This window comes from Pseudophryne corroboree, chromosome 4 (genome assembly GCF_028390025.1).
Source record: "Pseudophryne corroboree isolate aPseCor3 chromosome 4, aPseCor3.hap2, whole genome shotgun sequence".
In the NCBI taxonomy this organism is placed as follows: domain Eukaryota; kingdom Metazoa; phylum Chordata; class Amphibia; order Anura; family Myobatrachidae; genus Pseudophryne; species Pseudophryne corroboree.
The window spans coordinates 20,754,983-20,767,097 of record NC_086447.1 but is presented as its reverse complement, the minus strand read 5'-3'; the positions used below and the strand labels follow the sequence as shown (position 1 = coordinate 20,767,097).

The 12,115-nt window shown below is 43.8% G+C and overlaps 1 non-coding gene across 1 annotated transcript; it reads left to right on the top strand.

Annotated features, from left to right (window-relative positions):
- The first annotated feature begins 6,994 nt into the window (after positions 1–6,994).
- On the top strand, positions 6,995–7,084 carry TRNAY-GUA (transfer RNA tyrosine (anticodon GUA)). Its single transcript is given in 2 exon segments — positions 6,995–7,031; positions 7,049–7,084. It is a non-coding gene; the product is annotated as a tRNA-Tyr (tRNA).
- Positions 7,085–12,115: the final 5,031 nt, after the last annotated feature.

Genomic DNA, 12,115 nt, shown 5'->3' with positions numbered 1-12,115 from the left:
CTCGTGCCGGAGCTGTCTAAAAATTGAGAAAATGCCTCCTCCAGTGGACTCACATGTGGCTAGGATGGTGGTTTCCTCAGCTCTACCGGTCACCACTGTCACGTCTCTAAAAGAGCCTAAGGATAAACGTGTGGAGGGTTGTCTGAAAGCGATTTACACCATCACAGGTGCTGCACAAAGGCCCACTATTTCAGCTACTTGGGCTGCAGAGGCCATTGAAGCATGGGCCTTGGAGTTAGATGCTGAAATTTCCCCTGACCATGCTAGACAATGCTTGTCTTATATTGTCACAGCTTCTCGTTATATTAAAGAGGCGGCTTCTGATGCCGGTATCCTGGCAGCCAAGGCCTCTACTACTTCAGTCCTGGCTCGCCGGATATTGTGGCTGAGATCCTGGTCTGTGAATCTGGACTCTAGAAAAACCCTGGAGGTACTCCCTTTTAAGGGAGATATTCTGTTTTGGGAGGATTTAAATAAGATTGTGGCTGACTTGGCTATTGACAAAACTGCCTGTCTGCCAAGTACTGCTCCTTCTGTGTCGAAGGCTAAAGGTACTTCCTTTCGCCCCTTTCGTCCTTCAGGTAAAGCAAAAGGTCAGGCGTACAACAAGCAGGCCCACACTTCCAAACCTGGTAAGCCTAAGCCCAAAAAAGCCTGGGCGGCCCGTCAGCCAGCTTGCAAGACAGATAAGCCTGCCACATGACGGGGCGGGCCTCCCTCTGGGGGATCCCAGTGTGGGGGTCCGGCTTCTAGGGTATACCCAGGAATGGTTGAAGACCACTTCAGATGCCCGGGTACGGGAAGTCGTCACTCGAGGTTATGCCATAGCCTTCAAAAACCGACCCCCTCATCGATTTTGCCAGACAGATGTCCCGTTGGACAAGACAAAGGCAAACACTCTACATTCGGTGGTACAGACCCTCCTGGATACAGGAGTCGTAGTATAGGTGCCTCTTGCGCAGAGGGGCCGGGGGTACTATTCTCCGCTGTTTCTAGTCCCGAAACCGAATGGGTCCTCCCGGCCCATTCTCAACCTCAAGGCATTGAACAGGTTTGTGAAGGTTTCCAAGTTCCGGATGGAAACCCTTCGCTCTATAGTTCTTGCCTTGGAACCTGGGGACTTCATGGTCTCCCTGGATATACACGATGCTTACCTGCATATTCCTATAGCAGTGTCTCATCAGCAATACCTGAGATTTGCGTTTGGCAACTGCCATTACCAGTTTCGGGCGTTACCTTTTGGTTTAACAACGGCTCCGCAAGTCTTTACAAAAGTCATGGCGGTGATGACGGTGGTACTCCGCCGTCAAGGGGTCAGGATACTGCCATATTTGAATGACTTGTTAATCCTGGCAAATTCCTCAGAACTTCTCCTGCGTCATCTAGATGTGATGGTCCGGTTTCTGCAAGCCCACGGGTGGCTAATCAACTGGAAGAAGTCATCCCTGATCCCTGCTCAGAGCATGGTGCATCTGGCAGCACTATTGGACACTCACAACCAGCGGTTGTTCCTGTCTCAGGAGAAAGTCCTGAAACTTCAGGACAGGATTCGTTGCTTCCTATCTCGTCCACAAGTGTCGATACATTCGGCGATGCAGGTGCTGGGCCTCATGGTGTCAACATTCGACATGGTGGAGTACGCTCAATTTCACTCTCGCCCTCTCCAGAGGCTGATTCTAGCCAAATGGGACGGCCTGCCTCACCGGATCAGGTCTCAAATTATCTCATTGACTCCGGAGGTCCGTCTGTCGCTGCTCTGGTGGCTCCGGGACCAACAACTGTGCAGGGGCCGTCTGTCTGGATATCCTACTGGGTCCTGTTGATGACAGATGCCAGTCTAAGAGGTTGGGGCGCGGTGCTGGAGCAACACTCCCTTCAGGGGTGGTGGACCAAGGAGGAGTCCCTCCTCTCGATCAATATTCTGGAGTTGCGGGCGGTCTTCAATGCCTTGAACCTAGCTTAGCATTTAATTCAGAACCGTCCTGTTCAAGTACAGTCGGACAACGCCGCCACAGTGGCTTACAAAAATCATCCAGGCGGCACTCGAAGCCGTTTGGCAATGAAGGAAGTCTCACGGATTCTACATTGGGCGGAACGCCATCTACCGGCCATATCGGCAATATTCATTCCGGGAGTCCTGAATTGGGAAGCAGACTTTCTCAGTCGTCAGGACGTGCATACCGGCGAGTGGGGCCTCCATCCAGAAGTGTTTCAACTCCTAGTGGAAAGGTGGGGCCTTCCAGATGTAGATCTGATGGCGTCTCGACACAATCACAAGGTTCCGGTCTTCGGAGCAAGGACAAGGGATCCTCAAGCAGCATTCGTGGATGCGCTGGCAGTACCGTGGAGGTTTTGGCTGCTGTACGTGTTCCCTCCGGTGTCACTCCTGCCCAGGGTAATTCGGAAGTTCAAGCAAGAAAAAGGAATTCTGCTTCTCATAGCTCCAGCGTGGCCCAGACGGCACTGGTTCTCAGACCTGCAAGGCCTATCGTCAGAGAGTCCAATTCTACTTCCACAACGCCCAGACCTCCTCGTTCAGGGCCCCTGTTTCTACCAGGACCTAGCCCGGCTGACTTTGACGGCGTGGCTCTTGAAGCTTCCGTCTTAAGGGCTAAAAGGTTTTCTGAGGCAGTCATTCAAACTATGTTGCGGGCCCAGAAACCGGCTTCGGCTTGGATTTACTATAGGGTCTGGCATTCTTACTTTGTTTGGTGCGCATCTAACGATTATGACGCGTCCAAGTTTAGTATAGCCAAGTTGTTGGCTTTTCTTCAGCAGGGCCTGGACTTAGGCCTGCGTCTGGCCTTCCTCAAGGTTCAAATATCTGCCTTGTCGGTGTGGTTTCAGAGAAAAATTGCAACCTTACCTGATGTGCATACCTTTACTCAGGGCGTGTTGCATATCCAACCTCCCTATGTCCCGCCTGTGGCTCCTTGGAACTTGTCGGTGGTTCTGGAGGCATTACAAGAGTCTCCGTTTGAACCTCTTGGTTCAGCTGACCTTAAGTGGCTTTCCCTTAAGGTGGTGTTTCTGCTGGCTATTGCTTCAGCTAGAAGAGTGTCGAATTTGGGTGCCTTGTCCAGTAGTTCCCCATATCTGATATTTCACCGTGACTGGGCGGTTCTTAGGACTCGTCCTGGCTATCTACCTAAGGTGGTTTCTTCGTTCCACCTTAATCAGGAGATTGTAGTTCCGGCACTTGATTCTCCTGATCTGTCTCCCAAAGAGTGGTCTTTGGATGTGGTACGGGCTCTCCGTATCTATGTGAAGAGAACTGCTCCTATTAGGAAATCTGATTCTCTTTTTGTTGTGTTTGGGTATCACAAACGGGGCTGGCCTGCTCACAAGCAGACTCTGGCCAGATGGATTAGAATGGTGATTGCACATGCTTATGTGAAGGCTGGTCTCTCTGCTCCTGATCACATTAAGGCCCATTCTACTCGGTCTGTTGGACCTTCTTGGGCGGCCCAACCTGTTGCGACCCTTGAACAATTGTGCAAGGTGGCTACTTGGTCCTCTGTGAACACGTTCATAAGGTTCTATGCCTTCGATACTGCCGCTTCCCAGGATGCTTCCTTTGGACGCCGGGTTCTTCTGCCCGCTACAGTGCGTCCCCTCCCATAAGGAACTGCTTTAGGACATCCCCATTGTCCATTCCTTGTGGAGCACAGTGTACCCCACAGCAGAAAATGAGTTTTATGTTAAGAACTTACCTTTGTTAAAACTCTTTCTGCGAGGTACACTGGGCTCCACAAGGCGCCCACCCTGATGCACTTAGCTTCTTTGGGTTGGTATGGCATTAGCCGCTGACACGTCTCCTGTCATGAGAATGCAGTGTTGTTGCTACTAACCGTCATCTCTTTTCCTGCTACTGCATTGGACTGGTTAACTAAAAACTGAGATCCTGTGCAGGGAGGCGGGGTGATATAGGAGGGGGCGCTATGCATTCTGGGAACAGTCAAAGCTTTGAGCCTGTTGGTGCCTCGGATCAAGATCCTACTCTACACCCCATTGTCCATTCCTTGTGGAGCCCAGTGTACCTCGCAGAAAGAGTTTTAACAAAGGTAAGTTCTTATCATAATACTCGTTTTTGCTATGAAAAGGTCATGAATAGATGTTAATTTGTTGCAAACAGAGCATGCATTCCTTAAAGCACATTTTAGTGACTTGTAGGGAGATGGGAGACATGAGATGTTGATAAGGTTTGTTGGTTTTATATTCCGTTGTGAATCAGCTGAATGTGAGTGTGGTATGTGGATGGGACCTGGATTTGGGGATATGTCACCAGCTAGTAGAAGCAGAAGAAGAGAGAGATAGGTATAGTTGGGGGAGGTGTGTGATAGTTTCTTATGGTGACAGGTTGAGGATGTGACAGTTAGTGTACATAGATAGGTTAAAAGCTCATGAGTGTTAATAAGAGGGGAGTGGATTGTCACACGCCAGAGGCGGCGTTCGCCGCGCTTACCCCTGCGTGTCTGCTGGTCTGTGTTGCGGCCTCCACCTTCGGTGGGCCACGGGTTCCGGCGTTTGGCTGGCGCGGCTCCCGGCGGTTCTCCGGGGCATGGGCGCCGCCATGACACCCGGCATCACGTGGACGGGGGGCAGGTGACGTCATCAGACTGTTCCGCCAATCCGGCGGTGGCGGGAGGTTCAAAGTCAGACGCCGGGCAGAGCCTCAGCGCCTGAGTATCGTCTTTCCCTGACGTGGATGCCAGCGCTCTTGTTCCCGGCAAGGATCTCTGAAGTTGTACTCCAGTGTCTCCGGCATTTCCAGGTGCCAGTTCGCTGCACCAGTTCCAGTATATCCAGCGGCCGGTGTGTCTCTCTGCGGTTCAGTCACCAGTGCTCCTAGGAATCAGCGTGGGCTGCGGGCCCTAATCACCATTCTCAAGTTCTACGAATCACCAGCGTCTTAAACCACTGCACTTCAGTTCTTTACATCATCAGCGTCTCAGTCACCGTTCTCAAGTTCTACGAATCACCAGCGTCTTAAACCACTGCACTTAAGTTCTTCACATCACCAGCATCTCAGTCACCGTTCTCAAGTTCTACGAATCACCAGCGTCTTAAACCATTGCACTTAAGGTCTTCACATCATCAGCGTCTCAGTCACCGTTCCCAAGTTCTACAAATCAACAGCGTCTTAAACCACTGTACTTAAGTTCTTCACATCATCAGCGTCTCAGTCACCGTTCACAAGTTCTACAAATCAACAGCGTCTAAAACCACTGCACTTAAATTCTTCAAATCATCAGCGTCTCAGTCACCGTTCTCAAGTTCTACAAATCAACAGCGTCTAAAACCCCTGCACTTAAATTCTTCAAATCATCAGTGTCTAATCTCCGCTCACAAGTTCTTTTAACCATTTGTGTCTTTAACCACCATTTACAAGTTCTTCAGGTTATCAGTGACTTTTAAGCATCACCCACAGTTCCTTCAGTCACCAGTATCCCTAATATTGCTCACAAAACCCTTCAATGGGTCTGGACATTCCTTCATAAGTTCCTTTATGATATATGACTTTAAGTTGTTCTTTTCCTGCAATAAAACTTCTCAATATTTCACCAAATCTTACTGTCAGCGTCCTGTATGAGAAAATCCTATATTAGGCCACCCCTGTTCCGGCTCAGTTGTGGTTCCTCTTCCCAACCATTGGAAGAATCCCTGAGTACACAACACCCTCAGTCTAGGCCAGTGACATGGATTAATGAGGCTGCAATGTGTACAGAGCGATACATAACAGGAATAGTGAAGGACGATGTCATTTTATAGAGGATACCCGGAAGTGCTACTGAAGCCAATTGGACATCTAATCAAAGGGCTTAAATTACCAAGTGTTAAGTAAACACCAGACCATGTATGCTAATAAACTCCACTCCACTGACCAACATCTACCAAAGAGATAATATCAGCTATAAGTATTAATATTATACAAATACATTTACATACACTGCTAAATTATTCATTGGTGTGAATTCAGATTAAGAGTTATATTTTGCAGGATTCATCAAGGAAAAATCACATACCTGTGAGATGAAAAGATATCGAAAGTTAATAAGTCCATAGTGAGATACATGTAGAATAACTGTTGGTTTAAATGTTATTTTAAAAATGTCCTAACTTTGTAATTTCCAAACTCAGACAACTGCCCCATAACTGAATGCTAACAAATACTGAAAATCTTTAGGATGCCTGCCTGTTCTCTCTTTCTCTATCCCACATTCTCCTCCTCTCCTTGGGACTGAGCCCAGGAATCTCAGCAGCCATACTAATTAGCATTTATTAATTACAAATGCATTTTCAATGTCAAATTTGTAAGAAAGTTTTGTACATTTAGCAAAATATCAAATTCATTTGAAAGAAAATGATGTCCACTCAATGTAAAAAGATCTTTGTTTACTTTCAGTGCACAACATTTTACTTTCAAATCGTGTCAGATGACTTTCAGTGCTAATTATTATATCATTAACCTCTCCTTTATTAAAAATTGTGCTTTAATGCAAAAAAAGAAAAATAATTGTTTGTGCATACTCTCATGTAGCACAATTATCTTCACTAGCTCAAAAGGGCCGCTCATTGTCCAAAATGGATTGTCAAATCAGAACACACAATGGAATATCCCCATCATTCCTGGAACACTTGATTAGTTTACAAAACAAGCAAAATTCAAAAGAGTGTAGAAGGTTTGATAGGCTCAAGCATCTCTAATCTTGATGTAAGTTTGGCTACACTTAAAAAATCTATTGAAAGTGCTTTCCAAACTAGCTCTGTAGCCAGTTGATAGTAATTGCACCAATATAAGTCAAACTATTAGTGATATTTTCCAAATGATTAAACATGACAATTTGTGTGATAAAGCAACACAGGAATAAGTAGTTGAATCTCTTTTGTGTAGTCAAATCATTTTTCATTTTGTTTTGAAAGTTGATAATGTTTAAAATTAACGCTCAATCATTTTAAAGTACGTAATATCAACGATGTACTATAATGGAATCCTTCGATAGCTCAGCTGGTAGAGCGGAGGACTGTAAAGGAAATTGGTACAGAAATCCTTAGGTCGCTGGTTCAATTGTGGTTCGAAGGATGATGCTTTTGATAAACTTAGATGTCAGTACTGACATTTAACATACCCAAAACTATACCAAGTATAAAGCATTCTCCAAGTTATATTTTAAAAATCATTAACGCAGGCCACTCTGGTCAGGATTAACTTCCCATGGAAATCATCTCTGATACAATATTACTTCAGTCATCCTCACAGCCTGAAATGATTAGCTCAACCCATAGAGAAACTTTTGTGAAAACATCACATTGCATGAGAGGAGTCGTGGCCAAGTGGTTAAAGCCATGGACTAGAAATCCATTGGGTTCTCCCTGCGCAGGTTCAAATCCTGCTGACTACGAACACAAGTTTATTTTATTTTTCAGAAAATTTACTAAAAGCTTGAAACCAGTGTTGCTCAGGGTGAGTCAGGAACTGGCATATCAAAATCTTTAGGATGCCTGCCTGTTCTCTCTTTCTTTATCCCACATTCTCCTCCTCTCCTTGAGACTGAGCCCAGGAATCTCAGCAGCCATACTAAGTAGCATTTATTAATTACAAATGCATTTTGAATGTCAAATTTGTAAGAAAGTTTTGTACATTTAGCAAAATATCAAATTCATTTGAAAGAAAATGATGTCCTCTCAATGTAAAAAGATCTTTGTTTACTTTCAGTGCACAACATTTTACTTTCAAATCGTGTCAGATGACTTTCAGTGCTAATTATTATATCATTAACCTCTCCTTTATTAAAAATTGTGCTTTAATGCAAAAAAAGAAAAATAATTGTCTGTGCATACTCTCATGTAGCACAATTATCTTCACTAGCTCAAAAGGGCCGCTCATTGTCCAAAATGGATTGTCAAATCAGAACAAACAATGGAATATCCCCATCATTCCTGGAACACTTGATTAGTTTACAAAACAAGCAAAATTCAAAAGAGTGTAGAAGGTTTGATAGGCTCAAGCATCTCTAATCTTGATGTAAGTTTGGCTACACTAAAAAATCTATTGAAAGTGCTTTCCAAACTAGCTCTGTAGCCAGTTGATAGTAATTGCACCAATATAAGTCAAACTATTAGTGATATTTTCCAAATGATTAAACATGACAATTTGTGTGATAAAGCAACACAGGAATAAGTAGTTGAATCTCTTTTGTGTAGTCAAGTAATTTTTCATTTTGCTTGGAAAGTTGATAATGTTAAAAATTAACGCTCAATCATTTTAATAGCATGTAATATCACAGGTGTACAAAAATGGAATCCTTCGATAGCTCAGCTTTTGGAGCGGACGACTGTAGAGGAAGTTGGTACAGAAATCTTTAGGTCGCTGGTTCAATTCTGGCTCAAAGGATGAAGCTTTGATAAACTTAGATGTCAGTACTGACATTTTACAAACCCATAACTATACCAAGTATAAAGCATTCTCCAAGTTATATTTTAAAAATCATTAACGCAGGTCACTGTGGTCAGGATTAACTTCCCATGGAAATCATCTCTGATACAATATTACTTCAGTCGTCCTCACAGCCTGAAATTAAGTAGCTCAACCCATAGAGAAACTTTTGTGAAAACACCACATTGCATGAGAGGTAGTCGTGGCCGAGTGGTTAAGGAGAAGGACTAGAAATCCATTGGGGTCTCCCCGCGCAGGTTCAAATCTTGCTGACTACAACCACATGGTTGTTTAATTTTTCAGAAAATTTGCTAAAAGCTTGAAACAAGTGTTGCTCAGGGTGAGTCAGGCACTGGCACATCAAAATCTTTAGGATGCCTGCCTATTCTCTCTTTCTCTATCCCACATTCTCCTCCTCACCTTGAGACTGAGCCCAGGAATCTCAGCAGCTATATTAAGTAGCATTTATTAATTACAAATGCATTTTGAATGTCAAATTTGTAAGAAAGTTTTGTACATTTAGCAAAATATCAAATTCATTTGAAAGAAAATGATGTCCACTCAAAGTAAAAAGATCTTTGTTTACTTTCAGTGCACAACATTTTACTTTCAAATCGTGTCAGATGACTTTCAGTGCTAATTATTATATCATTAACCTCTCCTTTATTAAAAATTGTGCTTTAATGCAAAAAAAGAAAAATAATTGTCTGTGCATACTCTCATGTAGCACAATTATCTTTACTAGCTCAAAAGGGCCGCTCATTGTCCAAAATGGATTGTCAAATCAGAACAAACAATGGAAATATCCCCATCATTCCTGGAACACTTGATTAGTTTACAAAACAAGCAAAATTCAAAAGAGTGTAGAAGGTTTGATAGGCTCAAGCATCTCTAATCTTGATGTAAGTTTGGCTACACTAAAAAATCTATTGAAAGTGCTTTCCAAACTAGCTCTGTAGCCAGTTGATAGTAGTGATGAGCGGGTTCGGTTTCTCGGAAACCGAACCCCCCCGAACTTCACCTTGTTTACACGGGTCCGAGGCAGGTTAGAACCTTCCCGCCTTGCTCGGCTAACCCGAGCGTGCCCGAACGTCATCATCCCGCTGTCGGATTCTCGCGAGATTCGGATTCTATATTAGCAGCCGCGTGTCGCCGCCATTTTCTCACTCGTGCATTGGAGATGATAGGGAGAGGACGTGGCTGGCATCCTCTCCGTTTATTGTAGAACTAGAAGTTGATTGGTTTATTGCTTTTGCTTAATTGTGGGGAGGATTGGGGAGCAGCTGTTAGGAGGAGGAGTACAGTGCAGAGTTTTGCTGATAAGTGACCACCAGTTTTTATCCGTTCTCTGCCTGAAAAAAAAGCTCCATTCAATATCTGTGCTCAGTGTGCTGCATAATATATCTGTGCTGAGTGCTCACACTGCTTAATTGTGGGGACTGGGGAGCAGCTATAGCAGGAGTACAGTGCAGAGTTTTGCTGACAGTGACCACCAGTATACGTTGTCTGCCTGAAAAACACTCCATATCTGTGCTCAGTGTGCTGCTTTATTGTGGGGACTGGGGACCATCAGTATAATTAATATTATATAGGAGGAGTACAGTGCAAAGTGCACTGCTGTACCTACCTCTGTGTCGTCATCCATTAAGTATACTATCCATCTACATTCTATACCTGTGGTGCATTTTAGTTTAGCAGTTTGCTGACAGTGTCCACCAGTATACTATATATAGCAGTATGGTAGGCCACTGCTGTACCTACCTCTGTGTCGTCACTCGTCATCCATTAAGTATACTATCCATCTACATTCTATACCTGTGGTGCATTTTAGACAGTTTTGCAGTTTGCTGACAGTGTCCACCAGTATACTATATATACACTTAAAGCAGTACGGTAGGCCACTGCTGTACCTACCTCTGTGTCGTCACTCGTCATCCATTAAGTATACTATCCATCTACATTCTATACCTGTGGTGCATTTTAGACAGTTTTGCAGTTTGCTGACAGTGTCCACCAGTTTATTATATATATACTTATAGCAGTACGGTAGGCCACTGCTGTACCTACCTCTGTGTCGTCACTCGTCATCCATTAAGTATACTATCAATCTACATTCTATACCTGTGGTGCATTTTAGACAGTTTTGCAGTTTGCTGACAGTGTCCACCAGTTTATTATATATATACTTATAGCAGTACGGTAGGCCACTGCTGTACCTACCTCTGTGTCGTCACTCGTCATCCATTAAGTATACTATCCATCTACATTCTATATCTGTGGTGCATTTTAGACAGTTTTGCAGTTTGCTGACAGTGTCCACCAGTTTATTATATATATACTTATAGCAGTACGGTAGGCCACTGCTGTACCTACCTCTGTGTCGTCACTCGTCATCCATTAAGTATACTATCCATCTACATTCTATACCTGTGGTGCATTTTAGACAGTTTTGCAGTTTGCTGACAGTGTCCACCAGTTTATTATATATATACTTATAGCAGTACGGTAGGCCACTGCTGTACCTACCTCTGTGTCGTCACTCATCATCCATAAAGTATACTATCCATCTACATTCTATACCTGTGGTGCATTTTAGACAGTTTTGCAGTTTGCTGACAGTGTCAACCAGTATACTATATATATACTTATAGCAGTACGGTAGGCCACTGCTGTACCTACCTCTGTGTCGTCACTCGTCATCCATTAAGTATACTATCCATCTACATTCTATACCTGTGGTGCATTTTAGACAGTTTTGCAGTTTGCTGACAGTGTCCACCAGTATACTATATATATATACTTAAAGCAGTACGGTAGGCCACTGCTGTACCTACCTCTGTGTCGTCACTCGTCATCCATTAAGTATACTATCCATCTACATTCTATACCTGTGGTGCATTTTAGACAGTTTTGCAGTTTGCTGACAGTGTCCACCAGTATATTATATATATACTTATAGCAGTACGGTAGGCCACTGCTGTACCTACCTCTGTGTCATCACTCATCATCCATTAAGTATACTATCCATCTACATTCTATACCTGTGGTGCATTTTAGACAGTTTTGCAGTTTGCTGACAGTGTCCACCAGTATATTATATATATACTTATAGCAGTACGGTAGGCCACTGCTATACCTACCTCTGTGTCGTCACTCATCATCCATTAAGTATACTATCCATCTACATTCTATACCTGTGGTGCATTTTAGACAGTTTTGCAGTTTGCTGACAGTGTCCACCAGTTTATTATATATATACTTATAGCAGTACGGTAGGCCACTGCTGTACCTACCTCTGTGTCGTCACTCGTCATCCATTAAGTTTACTATCCATCTACATTCTATACCTCTGGTGCATTTTAGACAGTTTTGCAGTTTGCTGACAGTGTCCACCAGTATACTATATATATACTTATAGCAGTACGGTAGGCCACTGCTGTACCTACCTCTGTGTCGTCACTCGTCATCCATTAAGTTTACTATCCATCTACATTCTATACCTCTGGTGCATTTTAGACAGTTTTGCAGTTTGCTGACAGTGTCCACCAGTATACTATATATATACTTATAGCAGTACGGTAGGCCACTGCTGTACCTACCTCTGTGTCGTCACTCGTCATCCATTAAGTATACTATCCATCTACATTCTATACCTGTGGTGCATTTTAGACAGTTTTG